Raw genomic sequence first — 19,768 nt, forward strand, 5'->3', positions numbered from 1 at the left:
AAAGGGCAACATAAAAAAATCCTGTAATCTGGGAAGAAATAAATAACAATGCATGAGTGGCTGCTGAAAAGGACTAAGGCTAAGGGCCAAATCTCCAACTCCAGATGTCCTGGACATATCCCTCTTCAGCCTACAGTCTTAGAGACACTGTGTGACCACTCTGAGGATCACACCTTGGATGAACATCCTCTGCCTTTAGTTTTTACATTGTCATGTGGTGTGAGAAAATTCTAACTTGCTTTGAGTGTTATTTTCTCCTAAGAGACGGAAACAAATTGAGCTAGGTTAAATGTACTTAATACTGTGATCATCTCTCCTCGTTTGCCCACACTCTAGCTTTGTATTGCATTTTATTAAGAAAGTCACTGATACATTGATGAGCATAAGCATATGATTGCATTTTTATTATAAATAAGTTTTACTTTCAGATGAAGGAAGCTGAGTAAATGTGCTTTATAAGAATCCCAAAAGAGTTCAAAAGAATAAATACTTATAGTATTAGGCAATTGAATAACAGCTTCTTAAAGGAAGCTTAAGATTTTATAGCATATTTTATAGACATCTATTTGGGTTTATTTATGTCTGTGAAATTATTTTTATTTTGCCATTGTGTGAAAAAATAATGAAAATAATGACATTTTTTAATATAAGTATTAAAACATTCAAATCATATAAGTAGTTTATAGTCAAGTTAAAAATACCCTGTAGTAACTTTTTTAAAATATATTTTTTATTGATTTTTTATAGAGAGGAAGAGAGAAGGACAGAGAGTCAGAAACATTGATGAGAGTCATTGATCAGCTGCCTCTTGTATACCCCCTACTGGGGACGGGCCCGCAACCAAGGTATAGGCCCTTGACCGGAATCGAACCCAGGACCCTTCAGTCCGCAGGCCTACGCTCTATCCACTGAGCCAAACCGGTTTCGGCATAACTTTTTTTTGTTTTGTTTTTATTTCTAAGCAAGAATGAATGATAAGGATTACATCGTAGAGAGGAAACTCATGCAAAAATAATTGTCCTGTAATGTTTCATCAAATAAATGTTTTTAATCATAAAAATAATGTAGTTATTTTTCAATGAACACATGTATGATTTTTAATGTTTAATAGTTGTCTTAGAAATTAATAAAAAATGCCTGTGAATATGTAGAACAACATACCACCAATTCCAGTAATTTGATCCAATGATTAGAACAACAAAAACAACATAAACAGGAGATTAACAAAGGAACAAAAATAATGTTGATTTCAATACGTATCTATATAACACCAATCAATAGAACATGTTAACAACATCTACAGAACTTTAAAGTGAAAAATGAATGATCAGTCATTCATCATCAAAGTTTAATAGTTAAAGATATAAAGGTAGAGATCATTTTAATGATTAATTGCAAAAAGACCTGCTAAAAACTGAGGAATTAATAAAAATAAGGAACCTATTATCCAGGTGACTTTGACTGTCAAGAACTTGACTCTGAGCATTAAATAAATATGTAGAGCTAAACAAATTCATTGTAAATCTTTATGCAAAGTTAGATAAGTAATGAAAAAGAGAAAATTGGATAATGATTATATTCTGAGTTAAATTAATGAAATTATGTAAAGAGATGAGGAGAGAGGAGCTACTGCTATTCCATAAGTGAAACAAAGATGCTACATTCTTAATCTTTCTTATAGGAGTTTCAAAATTATTATTATACTTTTACATTTATGAGAAAAAATGGAACATAAATTTTTAAAGTGTTTTCATATGGAAATATTAAAACCTTTGACAGCAGAAAAGGGCTCTTAGGATTTATCATAAAGAATTAATCCCATATACAGAAAATAAAGTGCATAAAGATATTTAATATTATATTATTTTTAACAGTGGGAACTTGAAAACAACCTCTTTTATACCAGAGATAGGGCTACATAAATATATTTATTCATAATACAGATTAACAAGTAGCCCTTAAAAATAATCATGAAAAATAATTCATAATAATATGGGAAAATACTTAAAATTTTTGGGTGAAAAATTCATGTGTATGTAATTTATAGCATAATTTATTGTATTCACATGTTTAGAAAATATGAGATAATTGGCTAAGAAAAATAATTATAAAATAACTTGCTGATAAAAATTATCAGTTTTCCTGAATCTGAATTTAAAAAAAATCACATAATGACAACAAAAATAAGAAATGTTTCACAATTTTACTAATAGAAATTTTTAATTTTAAAACTTAATATTAATTTTTAATTATACATTTAATTGGTTAATACCAGTAAAAATTACCAATAATTTCTTTAGGGAGATTTTAATAGTGTTTTAAAGAAATCTGGAAATATATATAAAACTAGAGGCCTGATGAACAAAATTTGTGCACTAATGCGGGTATCTCTCAGTCTGGCCTGTACCCTTTCACACTCCAGGAGCCCTCAGGGGATGTCCAACTGCCAGCTTAGGCCCATGCCAAGGGAAGCAGGCCTACACCGTCAGTTGGACATCCTTAGTGCTGCTGAGGAGGCAGGAGAGGCTCCCACCCCCACCCCTGTGCTCACCAGCGGTGAGCCTGGCTCAGGGCTTTTGGCCGAGTGGCACTCCCTCTGTGGAAGCTCATTGACCACCTGGGGCAGCTCTTGCATTGAACATCTTCCCCCTAATGGTCAGTGTGCATCATAGTAACCAGTCATTTTCCTGTTCAGTTGATTTGCATATTAGCCTCCTGTTATATATGATATATAAGCCATATTTTCAAAAGTGGAGTATAGAATTTTTAGAAATATTAAAATAAAAGCTGGTGTAGTGGTTGCAGGAATTAGAAAGAGTGAGTTTATGTAAATCTTTTAAATATTTTTACTATCTATATTAATAAAATGGTAATATGCTAATTAGACTGGATGTCCTTCTGGACATCCTTTCTCCCAGACAAAGCAGCAGTGGGCAGGGGCCACAACAGAGGCTCCCGGCCATAGTGGTGGCAGGCGGGGGCTGGGGCCAAGGCCCTTGCATGAATTTCATGCTTCGGGCCTTTAGTAAAGAAAATAAAAAAGAAGGAGGCAGTAGCTGGAGGGCAAAATAGTGTCAAGACTTTTATTCATGGAATATAAAAGAAGATCTTTGCTTAATGATGGGAAAACCTCAGGTAAGAAAATGTTTTGATGAAGAAGATATTATAAAATTATTGGTAATAACAGGAAGTTGTACTATCCTATCTAATAAAATAATAATATGCAAATTAACTGTCACTCCAACACACAAGATGGCTGCCCCCTATGTGGTCAAAGATGCCTGCCCACATGTGGACACAAGATGGCCACCACAAGATGGCCAACAAAGGAGAGCAGTTAGGAGGGACCAGGACTGCAAGGGAGAGCGGTTGGGGGCAACCAGGCCTGCAAGGGAGAGCAGTTGGGGATGACTGGGCAGAAAGGATGGCAGTTTGGGATAACCAGGCTGGCAGGGAGGGCAGTTAGGGGCAATTGGGCCAGCAGGGGAGCAGTTAGGTATCGATCAAACTGGCAGGGTAGTGGTTAGGGGGTGATCAGGCTGGCAAGCAGAAGCAGTTAGGGGCAAGCAGGCAGGCAGGCAGGCAGGTTAGCAGTTGGGAGCCAGCAGTCCTAGATTGTGAGACAGATGCCTCACTGCCTGGGATTGGGCCTAAATGGGCAGTTGGTCATCCCCCTAGGGATCCCTGATTGGAGATAGTGCAGGCTGGGCTGAAGGATGGGCCCTCCCACCCCCCATCCCAGGTGCATGAATTTCATGAACCAGGCCTCTAGTAAAGCTAATAAAATTCAATCTTAAGAGACCCTCACTTGCACTTTTCCCAAAGCTCTGGGAGGTTCCCTAGCAATGGATTGTCATGTATTTTTTTTTTTTTTTGTAAAAATTTCAAATGCAAAGTATGTTAAAGCAAAAAAAAAAAATAATAATAAAATAATAATAATAATAATAATAAGATAAGTATTGCTATCCTTGTTAACTTCCCTTTCATCCACATTCCTGTCTGATTAGGTAGTGTTAAAGTGACCACAGATGTTTTGGGAATCAGGCGAAGGGGAAATAAAATTGAGTAATACTTTTAGTTTGAGAATTTGTAGGTATATTTAGGTATTTTACTGTCACTTCTGCATAACTGGATGTAGAATTGTCATCCAGACATCCTATCTCCTACATTCCACAGTGCCTACTCACCTGTCATCCTGACATTAAGTGACAGAATCAGAAGTTACATCTCAATTATGAAAGTGACATATAATGCCCAGTACCAGAATTATATTAGTAGTGCATGAAGAAAACATTTATAATCTATGGGAAATTCTTCAAATCATCAGATATCAAAAATTGGAAGTAGACAATTTGCTTCTCCTTGATAACAAGTCACAACACAAGTTGCTGTCTTGGATACATTCAATAATTCAGTATATAAAATCATAATTGTAACTTCTAATGAAATAATTTTTCATACATTAAAGCAACAGAAATTACTTCTGAAGAACTAAAGATCAAAATTTCTAATCATATCAGAAACAATAATTCATTAATAAAATATACATTTTCTAAAAGAAGTAATAAATAGATTCTTAGATTATGTGATACTCCAATTAATAAAAAATAATAAATCATGTCTGCATTGACAAATATTTACCTTTCTTAAAGATTTACCACAAAATAATGTTGACTTAAGAAATAGTATGAGACCTATAATATGGAAACACATTAAAAAACTGGTTACCGTTATTCACTCAGAGTATTTAATCTTTGTCACTTCCAAAAGTAAAATCTTATAGCTCATATGTGAAATAAAAACCCTAACAGATATTTTCTCAATTGTCAATATTAAAAATGTAAATGAAATTGCCAATATTGAAAGTGGAATAAATTCACAATAATAAATTCAAATATTGATCAATAATTCTTAAAGTGATTAAAATACCATTCTATTCTCTCTATGCAATAAAATAAATATGAGGGAGAATGTATTATAAATGACCAATCCACAGGCTATTAATTAATAAAAATGTACAATTTTTCTGAACATAAATATTCTTATGGTATTCCTACATCTTTTTTATATTTGAAATCTGTAGTGGTTTATCTTATTTTAAATAAGTATTCACATTTATATATAATTTTATATTTGCTATTCTGGCCCCATAAAATCTGAATTTGCCCTGTTGGCAAGATGTCCTGCAGTTAAAAGTAATAGACTCGAGATTCATTCATTGGAAAGAAGGTGGATTACATGAAATACTATACAGGGAAGTATAAGAAGAGATGGAAAGAGCCTTAGAATATTTCTGGGGGGAAAAATTAGAGAATCAAGATGAGAAAGGACCTGTTAGATGCTTGAAGAGTAAGGAAATGAAATTAAATCAATGTCAAACATAATTTGAAAGTGAGTGGTCTGGGGAATGCATAATTCTTGAGCAGCATGGAGGCCACTTGAGACTGATGATCATGAGTGTAAAGTGAAATGACTCAGCCTGTCCTTTCAGTTCCCCTCTCTGTGGGAGGAAGTACAGAATAGGCAAAGTGGCTTTCTCTGTGATTTCATCAAACTGAGAGAGAAGGGCAAGATAGTTGAAGAAGAAGTATGTCAGAGAGTATGAGAATGCTTGATAAGAAATTTTATTTGAGTGCAGAGGAGAGTGAGGACACAAGAAAGTGAGTTCCAATTAGAAGTAGAGGTATTGATGGATTACAGGTCTTTGTGGGCTCAACCAGTATTGAAGTTGAGTTATCAGAAATATAGTAGGTGATGTATGGAAAGTTGGGTATTTGAATAGAGATAAATGGAGATGGCACTATTATCATAATATGGAGGTAGGGTGGAGGAAAAATTAAGGAGTTCAGTGTCCAGTATCCTGGAATTCATCCAGTTTTGACATGAATTCAAAAGGTCATTAAGAACATCTCCGAAATGTAGCACTGGGTGCAATGATGATCAGTCCACAGGCAGCCTTCATTGCTTTCCTTCCTTCATTCCACTCTGCCTGCCTCTTGCTCCTGCTCCGTGGCATTATCTCCACGCGAACTACCTGTCTGCAAGCCTTTCTCTCAGGCTCCACTGTGGAGGATGCCAAACCAAGCCTGTGGTTATAACATGTTGTGACTGGTCTATATGCATGTGTGTGTGTGTGTGTGTGTGTGTGTATGTGTGTGTGTGTGTGTGTGTGTGTGTGTGTTCTGTAGACAGAGATAGGTCTTACAATCGGTCTTATTGTGAAAACTTGTGTGCAATTTGTGTACCTTTATAAATTTTTATAAACACTAGGAGAACCTGATATTACATGTGGTTTCAACTGAATATTTAGGATAATTTGATAAATATGTTTGAGTTATTAAATCATGATATTACATACTAAGCCAGGTCATGACAGTTCTTCTGCACAAAAGACCTCTCTGAGACTAAAGGTAGTGCATCATTTGTAAACAATATTTTAAAGAGCAGAGGAAAATTCTAGGATTCTAGAATTTTTCTTCAGATCCTAGAGATAAGCAACTCTGGGAGCTATGAATGATGGGGCCTGGCCCTCAGGGCAGCAGGACCTAGGCCTTAGGAACCCTGAGGGCTGAGATGTACTTTTTCCTGGCTCCCAGTCATTGTCTATTAAACTCAGTCTGGGGTCTCCATAGCATGTGCACTTCACTGATCACCACCCCTTTCTTAGTCTTTTGAAAGTTTAACGTCTCCACTTCCCTGGAGCTTATCATAAATATTCCACTTCAATAGCATCATGTTGCCTATTTTCTCCCAAAGCCTGGACATTTCTCTTTAGTGAAATTGCCCTCTCTTATACAAGGACGCTCAGAGCAGATTCCAAAACCTGAAAATACCTTCTGAGTGAGAAGAGACAGTTTTATTTTTTGTTTTGTTTATTTCACCATGGCAAAATAACAAAAAAGTGGGGACTCATTAATCAATCAGTGAACATGTTACTCAGTAATGAATATCTTCTTATATTTTGAAGTACTTTTTAGGAGAGATCCCCAGAAGTGTAATTCTGAAACGCAATTATTTTTTAAAAGTGCGCTGCCATTGCCACACACCAGAGAATTGAACTCTTTAAGGTACTCATAAGAACCAATAAACATACCAGTTTGCCATTATAACTGGCACTGTTTTCTGTTTTTGATGGTTTAATAGTGAAAATAATAACTGATCACACTACCACTAGCATGCTCTTCTAAGCCTACCATTTTCATAATGATATTCTGTAATTTGTGTAATTATTTTATGAACAAGCCACTGGAAGCAGTCCATTGTTTGTGAACAGTTCTCATTTGAAACAGAAATTATTGTTTAATTGGATCATAATCCATTGAGAATAGTCATCTTGGAATTCACAACCAGGAAGTCCTCATTATTTGTGAAAGGCAACTATAATCAATTACATTAAATGCTTCAGTGAAGCTGAAAGAATTGCCCCCCAAGTATTTATTCTGGTCACCTACCAAGAGTATAATGTATACACAGACAAGGCGTAAGCGTAAGAGCAACCCTAGACAGATCGGTCTCTCTAAATCTCAGCATTTTAAGTGGTTCTCAATGGTAACAAAATTTCATTAGTATCAGCAGATACTGATTAATTTATAACCACTAGATTTAAATGATTAAGTATGTTGTGTAATTAGTAGTAGGAAGTTTACTCTCTTGGCACATCACACATAGCATCTGACTTTGGCAAAGTTAAATGGAAATTAGAGTTTGAAACCACTTTCCCGGTGAGTTCAAAATTTAAACAGTAATTTTTGGTGAGTGCTCCAGTTTGTCTTCATCTGGCTAGGGTATAATTTGGAGACATTCTGGCCACCATTTCCAAACTTGGAGCCATTTCAAGGATGTAGCATTGAGAGAGTAAGGTAGGTCGAGACCATCTGGTTTGTATAAGTTACTAAACTCTATTCAGGTCTCTGTATAAACCTTTAGGATTTTGGATGGCAGGTGCAGAGATGTATTTGTCTGACAAGCCTCATAAGTAAATTCCTTTGCTTATTAAAAGTGCCAATTTGGCTGGTGTGGCCAAATTGGATGAGCATCATCCCAAAAGGTCAGCGATTTGGTTTTCTGTCCGGGCACAAGCTGGGGCTCTGGGCTGGATCCCCAGTAAAGGGTATGCAGGAAGCAATCCATTGATATTTCTCTCTCACATCATTGTTTCTCTCCCTCCATCTTCTTTTCTCTCTCTAAAATCAATAAAAACATATTTTTAAAAAGATAAAAAATAAAACTGCCAACAGCCAATCTAAAGCAGTCTTCCTCTTTCTTTGGTCTCTCCTTATCCTCCTCGACTGAGGGCCAGTTCAATTTCACCTGGGGACCAACAGTCATATAACTTAGTGTTTTAAACAATTGAAATGCTATTTTTCACTCTAATAAGAATTCATTTTATGTTTTACTAACCTCTTGAATGTGATTAAAAACTGTGACCCTTGAAATTAAAGCACATTAATTAAGTTGAAAATAAAATATATACCAATGTTCTCTCTTCTTAATTAGCAAACTCTATTCCCTTGAATTGTTTCTCTTAATACTAAAGGCCCAGTGCATGAAATTTGTGCACAGGAGGTGGGGGGCAGATAGGGCCTAAACCTGCAGTCAGACATCCCTATCACAATCCAGGACTGCTGGCTCTTAACTGCTCACCTGCCTATCTGATCACCCCTAACCACCCTGCATGCCTGCCTGATTGCCTCTAACTGCTTGCCTACCTGCCTGATCACCCCTAACCACTCTGTCTGCCTGCCTCATTGCCCTGGTCTCTCTGGTCATTCTGGCCATTACATCTTTTCAGTTGCTGGGATTTTATTATAAAAGATGCTCAGATAAAATTTAGTTATACCCAGGTATTTAAAAACTAGGTAAAATTGTATGACAAGCTCTACTAATTTTATTTAAATTATATTTCACTAAAATGAAAAGTATTTTTTTTGGAGGAGGAAGAGGAAAATTTAGGTATAAACAATAGGTTTTAAAGTCACCATGGAGTCTTTGCTTTTCTATAAAATATATTTTTTGTAGGAACTATTCATTTGTAAATTGGGCACAAATTCCCATTGTATGTTAAAATACCAGCAAATGCCACAAAACTAAATAATATATTAACATATTAATAGTAAAACTATAAAAAACTGAATGCCATTAATAGTAAAACTATAAAAACTGCATTAAAATCATTTTTTTATTTTTAATTAATTAATTTATTTTTTCTGTTTAGCCATTTCATACAGAAGGAGGACGCACACAAAATCCTCCCCCTTCAGATCACCTATCCCATAACATTAAAATCATTCCTTTATTTGGAATATTCTTTCTTCATCTTGCCTGTTGTGTTTTGGTTGTTTATGATTTCAAATTCCCTTGTTTATGATTTAAGTGAATTTGTTTACATTGAGGAGGCTGTGCCAGAATGTTGTCATAAACATCTATTGCTGTCCATAGGCACTCAGTAGGTCAGCAGTTGGCAGGCGATTTTGAGAATTTATCAGTAAGAACATGAGGAAGAGCAACAACCACGCAATGAACATTTACATTTTAAATACTAAGAATTTGTCTGGCAAGACTACTCTGCTAATCTAAATAGCTTTCTGAAGATCTTGAGGCACTTGCTCCTGCCTAGCCAGGCTACTCTTGACCAGTGGTGGTGCTAAGTGGTGAAATTTCAGAAAGAGAAGGAACTTGTGTTTCCTGCCTTGGTGAAGCTACTCTTGCAGGCAGTGGCATAAGCTATGTATTACTCCCTGGAGCAGCCCACCTTGCCTGCAAACACCAGAGCCACTGCCTGCTCTAGTGAGGCAGCTGATAAGTCAGCTTTTAGTTAGAAGGGCTGATTCTACCAAGAACCAACTCTTAGAAAGGTACATCTCAACTAACTTTAGACTTTACTTCTTTTATCTCGCCTTGGCCTGAAACAATAGCATGATTAATCTATCATTATTTTGGAATATGTTATTTTTTATTGGCTAATTAAGGGACATTATCCTGTATGCTATTGGCCTGTAAAATATTATTATAAATTATAATTCCCACAGTGAATCTGTGTTAAATTATTATTGACAAAAACAATTCCAGTCTCTGAGGGTAAATTGCCCCAAACAAAACATTGCCAAATTTGTGAATTCTATTAGTTGTGAACAAGTTAATTCTTTGACTTTAAGTGTTCCTGATAATACACCCTCTATATTTAATTAACTTAAACAATAATTTTTCCTTTCCCTAAATTCCTAGAGCATTTATTGACTGTGCCTTTTCTTTGGAATTTAGCTTAACATGGTTTTATTATTAACTAATGGTACTTTTATAAGTTTATCATCTTTCCCAAAAGACTATATGCTCTTGGATCTGAGAAAATGAGCCTTATAACTGTTTGTATCCTCTGGACTTCACATGGTATCCATCTGTAGAGAAATTATGTCCTAATTAATGAATTTTGAAGCTTCATTCAATTATTTGTAAGATAATTGACAGGGAGAAATCACAAATATTACAAATACACAAACAAGTATATTATCATTGTCCTTTTGTTCACAAAATAACTTCATGTAATTTGAGGGAAAGATAAAAACATATTTTAGAGCTAGGTTGGCAAAGTATTTTTTAAAGGGATAGATAATAAACATTTTGGATTTTTATAGGCTATCTCAATTCTGTCACCATGGCTCAACTCAACTATTACATAGTGTGAGAACATCAATAGACAGTACATGAAGAAATGAGCATACCTAAGTTACAATAAAATGTATTTACCAAAACAAGGGACAGGCCAGATTGAGTTGCCCAAATCGAAAGGGATTTTTTAGTATGTTGTTCTAGAATGTTAGCCAGGATACGCCAAACTAAAAAACACTTATCTTACTTCACTTGTACTTAGGGATACAAATTAAATAAACTATTCAGTCAGAAAAGTTTATTTTTCTCACTTATCCCTGATATTCAGCAAACAAATTTAATGTAGGCTTTGGTATTGCAGATTTAAAAAATACTTTGTAACACAGCATAACTATGTTTTACAGGTATTATATTATTGCATGTACCTATGTTTTCAGTGGCATGATTTTTTAGATAAAATAATAAAATAAATGTGATTAAACTTTTTTTTTCTTGAGAATGGAAACAATTATTATTTACTTATGACTCAGTTTATTTTTTAAAGTTTAATGGTGGTAATCAATACATTCACTTGTGAATCTCCTAAACCAGTGATTTTCCAACCTTTTCCATCTCACGACACACATAAACTAATTACTAAAATTTTTGTGGCACACCAAAAATATATATTTTTATCAGTCTGACAAAAAAAAATTTGTTTCATCCCTACAGGACAGCTTTTGTTGTGTTGGCTGTTTTCATCTTTTATTTGGCAATCTAAGGGAAAAGAGGTCAGTGCCCCCGACTAAATAGTCAGGTATTGTATGTTTTAAAAATTCTCGTGGCATACCAGTGTGCTTGCCGTGGAACACTGGTGGAAAATCAATGCCCTGAACAAATGCGATTTTAACGGTTATCCTGGGCGACAGGGAAAACTTTGCACATCTATCCTCATCCCATTTGTCCTAGAAACACATTTCATGTGCATTCTTGGTCTTTTCTTTTGTGTAACTCCTAACTTTCTGAAGAAACAACTATTAACAGATAGATGGTAATTAGACAATCATCTCTATAATTCATGAAAGTACTCAGAAGTCAAAGTCAAGATATGAATTTTTACTTATAGTTATTATTAAAAATAGTATTCTTGTTTTTGAGAAACATTTATTCTCCTGAAAATAGTCAGCAGATAAAATGTTCTTTCCGTTTTCTCTGATCTAGGTGTGTGGTAGTGCCACCTGCTGGAATACTTGAAACAAATGTCTGTATCATGAGTAGATTATCTACATGTTGGGCATAATATGAAAATGCACTGTAAGGAGTTAGAAAATTAAGTAATGTTGAATATTATTTAAAGTATAGAAAGTTACTTCACCTATTTTTAACTTTATTTTTAGATTCACTTTTTAAATTATATATATACTACTATATACATTATTGATTTTAGAGAGAAAGGGAGAGGGAGAGAGATATTGAAATATCAATGATGAGAGAAACATTGATCAGCTGCCTCCTGCACAGCCCTTACTGGGGATTGATCCCACAACTGGACATGTGCCCTGACCGGGAATTGAACCCTGACCTCCTGGTTCATGGGTCAATACTCAACCAGTGAGCCACGCCAGCAAGGCAAAATTCACTTTTAAATGCAATAAAATTGTCCATCTCAGACCTTTAGCAAACTTTTTTGTAATGTAAAATGTTTTACACTTCCTAATGAGGAGTTTGCAACTGTAGGTACCAAAGTTGTTCTTATTCAACTACTTTGTTTGCACTTTTTGTATAATTTCTTTATTCTTTTAAGCTTAAATGCAATACTCAGAACACAATATATCTCAATATATACTCATTGATAGTAAACAGGCCTTCGCTCAACTTTCCAATCTATTTTCCAAGTCAATTGATGAACTATCATTATGTTATTGTCAGAGTATTTCTCCTAGCGACCTTTCAACTCACCTCCAAATTTCTTTTTCTAACTTCTTATAATCATGGAAACCACCTAAACAATTTTAAAGTATTAAAACTGCTTTTAAAGTAAAATGTAAAAACAGTTAGAATGGAAGTATTAGTGTCAGCTTATATAAAGGTGTGTGATTCCAAGCTAGCATGTTAACAGGAGAAGACAAATGACTGCCTCAGAAAATGTTTTTTAATGAATGATCAACCAAAAGTTTCAACATCATGTATTAACTCTCTGTAATTGAATCTACCTTCACTCACCCCATCCTTACAATATATTTTAGATAACCGCTCTTTCCTGGGGCAGAAAAGTAAGTAGAAGAGAAATGGCAAAGCAGATATACCCTGAAGATGAAATTATGCAGCAGCTCAAGTTTATATCTATATAATACTTCCTTCACCTCAACTTCCTGAGCACTTCTAGAATCCCTTCGGCAACCACCCCCCATTTAGTATTGATGTCTTCATGCAATACTCTAGCTATGCAGTGGCTGCCCCTGAAACATTGAACACTTGGGGTAATTTACTGTTCCCCTGAATGTAATCACTAATATACCGTCCCTGGACCAAACACTATGGTACTACTCTCTGCCTCCCTGATGCTATGTGGCTTTTGATAGTATCTTTTTTAACTCTGTTTTCAACTGTCTAATTTTAAGTGCTTTTGCCACAAGCAACTTCAACTTTTTTAAAAAAAATTAGTCTGAGTTTAAAGAATAAATACATTTAATAAATAAAAACTTCTATGCTTTTTCCCCTTGAAGACCTTTTTCTGAAAAAGTATCAGGAGAACTAGTGACTTTACAAATTCTTAGTATTGGCTTTGCAAGGTTACCCTTTTTAAAACATTGCTTAAGTGCCCAGGTGATATCCCTGAATGGGTTCAGGGATCTGGAGAAGGGGCTGCGAGTAAATTAAATAAACTAGACATGAAATATAAATTTAGAAATTATAGGGGAAGCCAGATAGAAACTTAGTTCTAGCGACTAGCGACTAAGCTCCCTGAATCTCCCTGGACACACCCACCCCCTTCTTATTAACACATTTTTCCCTATAGCAAAGAAGATATACATATCAAAGGTTATGTTTGGTAAGTAATAAGATTATCAGGTTGGGGGAACTGCCCTCAGCTGTCTGGCAGCAGGCAATAACATGTGAAGATCTTCAGGTTTGGGGAAATGCTTTCAGCTATTCCAGCAGCAGGTAGTATGATTCAGCCCTGCTGAAGCCCCAGGTTCATCAACCTTTTTATGAACGTCTTGCATTTATCACCTACTGGCATTAGCCTCCAGCACTTAAGCCAAAAGGAGTCTTATGAATGTCAGCATTTAATCTACCTGATATATTAGAGCCAGGTCATGGAGAAGATGCAAGATCTCATGGGTCCCTGGAAGTCCACAATTGGTTTCCTGCTTTTTCTACTTCAAGTCAGAGCTGACCCTAAGAGAATTTAGCAGTGAAGGTACCAGGACACTCTCACCTTAGTTCCTATTAGCATCACAACCCATTTTGACAAAACAAAGAAACAAAGAGAATTTCTAAAACTTTTGTGGGCTTGTTAATGTAAAATAAATCTAATGTGACTTTTATAACAAAAATATTTAATGCTTTACTGTGCTTATATATTCTACCAAAATGTAGCAAAGCCATATGTTATCACCTATAATGTGGAGACACATTACTTGACCTGAATTGAAAACTATGTGTTCATTCAAAGCATTAATTTCTTAAGGAGAAAATTCATTTTGTTGCCCTGTGTTGCTTTATCATTAAATGCTGGTCAATGCTGGCCATCTGCTTGAGTGAGCAATAGGAAGTGACTAATTCATTTGGTGCTAATTTGTTGAGGATTTGAGCTGGCATGTCCTTGAGGAAGCTTTCTTTAATTTCCTTAGCCAACTTATCTCTTTATTTAAACTTGCTAAAAGTATTTTTTCTTATCTCTAAAGACTTTTTTAAGATATACTTTTAGTCTAAATAAAAACATCAACTTATTCATTACACTTAAAATTCTAAAACTGTACTTGGAGACTTCCTAGCTCCTCTTTGACAACTCACAATGTAGACATTCTTAGTGAAGAAATCACTCTGCAGGAGTAAATTGGTTACCTTTTGAAGATGCATGAATTACTGAAAGCTAGGGAAATGAGATTTAGTAGTAATTGATATTATTTTGGAAAGAGTACCTGCTTATATGACAGAAGATTATTTACTATAAGAAAATAACAAGTTTTCTACTTGTGTGTTATTAATGCTCATTGTGATTCTCTCACTAGTGTTCATAGACTATTTCAAAGACAGAAAGTTGTGGCTGTGATTTACTTAAGTGTCAGCATGCCTACTGTAGTAATGAATGTGAATCTACATTGAGTGCCCTGTTGGTCAAATGCCCAAACTTAGGACTATGGAAAGTATTTCCTAAGTCATGAAGATCCTGTGCTAAGAAATACAGGGACTCACGTGTTGGCCCATTCAAGCTTAAATCAGTGCTGGTATAATTTGCTATTCTGGACACCAACTTGGCATGTAAAGTTTTTTGTTGCTGTTGTTAATCCTCACTCGAGAATATTTTTCAGTTGATTTTTAGAGAGAATAGAAGAGAGAGGGAAAGACAGAGAGAAATATCGATGTGAGAGAAACACATCAATTGGTTGCCTCCTGCACAAGCCCCAACCTGGGCTCAGGAAGAGCCTGAAATTGAGGTACATTGAACCTGGGGCCCTTTGGTCTGCAAGCCACCGCTGTATCCACTGAGCCAAATTGGCTAGGGTGTTATGTAAAGTTTTAACACCTAGTTATATTACTTGCTACTAGGCAAAAAGTATTAAATAATTGAAAGGGGGGAAAAGAAATAAATACAAAATAATAATCCTAACTTGAAATGAAAAAGAATCAAATTAAAAAGCAATAATCAGATACAATAGTTTTTCTCTATCTATATATTGTTTCATGCTTCAATGACATGTTGTGAACTTCACATTCATAAATAGATAGTAAGAGTATAAATTTTAAAGGCCTTTATAGAACTCTAGAGGCCTGGTGCATGAAAATTTGTGCACTCATGGAGGGGGAGTCCCTCAACCTGACCTGTGCCCTCTCGCAGTCCTGGAGTCCTCTGGGGATGTCCACCTAAGGGATCGGGCCTAAACTGGGAGTCACTTATCCCTCTGGCAGCCTGGGAGCTCTCAGGGGATGTCCAACTGACACGGAGGAGGAAGAGGCTCCTGCCACTGCCGCTGCATCTGCAGCCATCAGTCTGCTTGTGGCTGAGTGGAGCTCCCCCTGTGGGAGTGCACTGACCACCAGGGGGAAACTCCTACATTGAGCATCTTTCCTCTGGTGGTCAGTGCATATCACAGTGAGGGATCTTTCCCAGTCATTCCACCATTAGGGTCAATTTGCATATTACCCTTTTATTATATAGGATGACTTGGCAATATGCATCTCAACTCTGAAAATGTTTTTATCTTTTGAACAATTTATTTTCATTTTTGTAACTGCTAATTTTTATTAATTTTTCTTAAGGAGATAATAATAGATATTAGCAGATGGTTATAATAAAAGATTTCATTGGAGCCTTGTGTATAATTAGTTAAATATTGGAATTAAGAAAAATTTGACAATAAGTTAAAATTAGCAAATACATGATAACATATATAAATATTTCAAGTATATTTATTAGACTTTTAAACATGGAAAATGCTCATGCTAATAAAGATGATATAAATATACACTGACCAAAATTATAAACCAAATTATACTTATTTGACAAATTAAACATATATTGCTAAATATTTTTAATTTGTTCCCTTTCTTGGTCTTTTCTTTCTTACATGGACAAATGTCATTCTGGGCAAATTAATAGGCTATAATTAAGAGTTAATTGTAGATATTAAATTAGAGCTTAAATACTAAGTCAATAAAATTTTACATATCCAGCACAATCTAGTTAATAAAAGGAAGAAACACATCTCATTTTTATTAATTTTAATATATATATATATATATATATATATATATATATATATATATATATTACAAAACTCTCACAAATTTAGATAATCAATTGGTGGTTTTTCTTTTGTTTCATTAATCTTTACAAGGTAAAAATCATTGCCCTCCTCCATGTTTTGCATGTGTTCTTTTTTCTTTTCTTTAAATATAGTTTATTTATTTTTTTACAGAGAGGAAAGGAGAGGGATAGAGAGCTTGAAACATTGATGAGAGAAAAACATTGATCAGCTGCCTCCTGCCCACCACCCACTGGGGATGTGCTCACAACCAAGGTACATGCCCTTGACCGGAATCTAACCTGGGTTCCTTCAGTCCGCAGGCTGACTCTCTATCCACTGAGCCAAACCAGTCTAGGCCTGCATGTGTTCTTAGCCTCTCAGTCACATGATGTCTCATCTGGATGCCCAAATTAAGTATACCACCATCCAGTTCTAAAGTCCAAGTCAATATATGCCTGCTATATTTCCACTTGCAGTTTGGTTGGGAACTACATAAATTTTACAACTTAAGATTATGATGAGTCATAACTATGTTTCCTCAACTGTGCCAGAGATATAGAGCTCTTTGTCCCAGTTTACCAAATTTACACCTGTTACCCAGTATAACTTTCCTTCTAAAGACTGTCCATATTTGGAAGATAAATGATGTGATGAACACAAATCACAAGAGAAGAGGACTATTTTAATAAGGGAATAACCAAAGGTTATCAGCAAAGGCTTGTCAGTGGTCATAATTACCAGGGGATATGAAAGGTGTGTTATATATCATGTAAGCAGCTTTAATTAGCCTTCATGGAGGACTAGTCCTGTTAATGGCTTAGTGCCAGAAATTAAATTACTTATTGCAGTCTGATCATCCTATTTTGGTTACTTCTACTTTTTATTGTGCCTTGTATCTATATTTGTACTTTCATAAAGCATGATAATTTAATCTTCATTTTCATAAGAGCCCTACCTGTAGCCAAAGGGGTTAAGTTTGACTTTTTAAAACTTCCCATGAAATTATTCATTTCATTTTCAAATATAAGCTTTTAGATTTTAATATTAAATGTTAATTGAAGAAGGTGTAAATGTTCTTTCTCAAGTTGTGGTTTCAATTAATGAGATAATGATTGCATTGCAAAAAACCTTTTTAAAATCAAGAGACAAGCTTATGCCAGGATCTATTATAGTTCCTCCAAATTCGGTGCGTGATGCCAGGGAGTAGGTGGAAACAGACGTGATTCTTACTTATCCCAAAGGTGTAATTAAGAGGGAGGGGTGGAGGAGCTAGAAGAAGCGAAAGTGAGGATAAATGGTGATAAACACACAATATAATATACAAATGATATATTATAGAATTATTTTAAAAACTTTCTATATAATAAAAGGTTAATATGCAAATTGTCCCCTCAACCCAGTGTTCAACCAGGAGTTTGACCAGGGGCAGGATTGGCTCATCAACTGCCTGTGGCCCCTTTCCCCAACCGGCCCCACTCCCAATTGGCCCTGGTCAGGGTGGGCTAGCCGGACCTCACCAGTGCACAAATTAGTGCATCAGGCCTTTAGTTATTATATAAAACTGAATATTAATGGTAATTTAAAATGCTACTTATTTCATAAATATGGGAAAATAAGATTATGTCAGTAAAAACTGCAACACACAAAGAAAAAAATGGAGTAAAAACCATTATTCTGGGGGGGAAAGAACATATAAAGATATTTTTAAAGAATTATATGATAGTGATATTCTTTTTAGATTTTTAAAAAATTTATTCAATGATGTGCAGCTCCCCTCCAGATCCCAAATTATTTATTTATTTATTTATTTATTTATTTATTTATTTGGATAAAGTTAGACTTGGGTTTTTTAAAAGACCCAAAATATTAGAAAACAGCAGTGCAATTAGGATATTGCCCTTTTAGCCACGAAGACAAGTGGGAAAGCAGTCCCAACTGTGCACTGCATTTCCTCCCACAGCCTCAGTTTTTCTAATTTGGCCTTTCATCCAATTCAATTAGTTTTCATAATGACTTTAACTTCAGCAATATCTTTTGTTTTCCCACCACCAAGCTCCTTTATATAAGTTTTAGAATTTAGGGGAAAATACCTTTTACATTTTCTTCTTGCATTTTCTATCTTTACTTTCTCCATTTTCTCAAGTACTTCCATGGCTTTGTTGCAAGGCTCTCTGGATTGTTTCCAAATAATCTAATGACTTGAGGAGAGGGAGATGTATGCCTTCAAACTGCTCCGGCTGAGAGGATAGAGTGGTGTTGGTACGCGGAGAAGCGGGCCGTGCAGGCAGCTCTCTGGCAGGACCCCAGGACCTCAGGAAGTGCTTGATGAGGTTCAATCCACACTCAGAGCCCTGCACCAAGGATTTTGGTGTCCCAGCATGGCAGAGATGTGACAGTGAAGGCTTGAAACAACCATGTAGGTGAGAACAAAGATACCTAAACAGTAACCACTGCTACCAGATGCCATAACTTCAGGGACGTATGACCCAAAAAAGTTGTGGGGCTAGGAATCTGCAGGAATTATTAAAGCTAAAATTTCCAGAAGCCTTAAGAGATAAAGTATTTGAGTTAAAAAGAAAATGACTTACGGGACTGGCCCAAGGGGCAGACAAGCCTTGGATGGCAGCTGCCCAACTGCCCAGGGCAGCCCGAGGCCCAGTCAAGCCTTGGATGGTGACTGCCCAGCCACTCAGGGTCACCTGAGGCTCAGGTAACCAGGGCCAGCAGAAGCATGTGCTGCCGGCAGTGGCAGCAGCAGAGATATGATGGGGCCATCTCTTCCCCTGATTGCTGGGTCGTTTCTCACCCCCTGAGGGCTCCCAGACTATGAGAGGGGGCAGACTGGGCTGGGGGACCACCCCGCCTCCAGTGCATGAATTTTCATGCATCAGGCCTCTAGAATTATATATTTATAAAATATGTGGCCACTAAACTGAAGATTCTGACTATTATTAAGACCAACATTCCCTTTTTATACAAAACCCCAGTTCTGGTACAGATTCATCTCTGTTTGATTTTATTCCCAGGAGCCTTTCTTCCTTCCTCCCTTTTCTCTCTCTCTCTCTCTCTCTCTCTCTCTCTCTCTCTCTCTCCCTCTCCCTCTCTTTCTCCTGCCTTCCTGCCTTCCTTCCCTTTTCATTCCCTTTTTATTCCCTTTTTGTGAGTGTATGCACACACACACACTTCATCTTATGTGGCATTTCTTTTTG

Source organism: Pipistrellus hanaki, assembly GCF_964339955.1.
Source record: "Pipistrellus hanaki genome assembly, chromosome: 2".
Taxonomy (NCBI): Eukaryota; Metazoa; Chordata; class Mammalia; order Chiroptera; family Vespertilionidae; genus Pipistrellus; species Pipistrellus hanaki.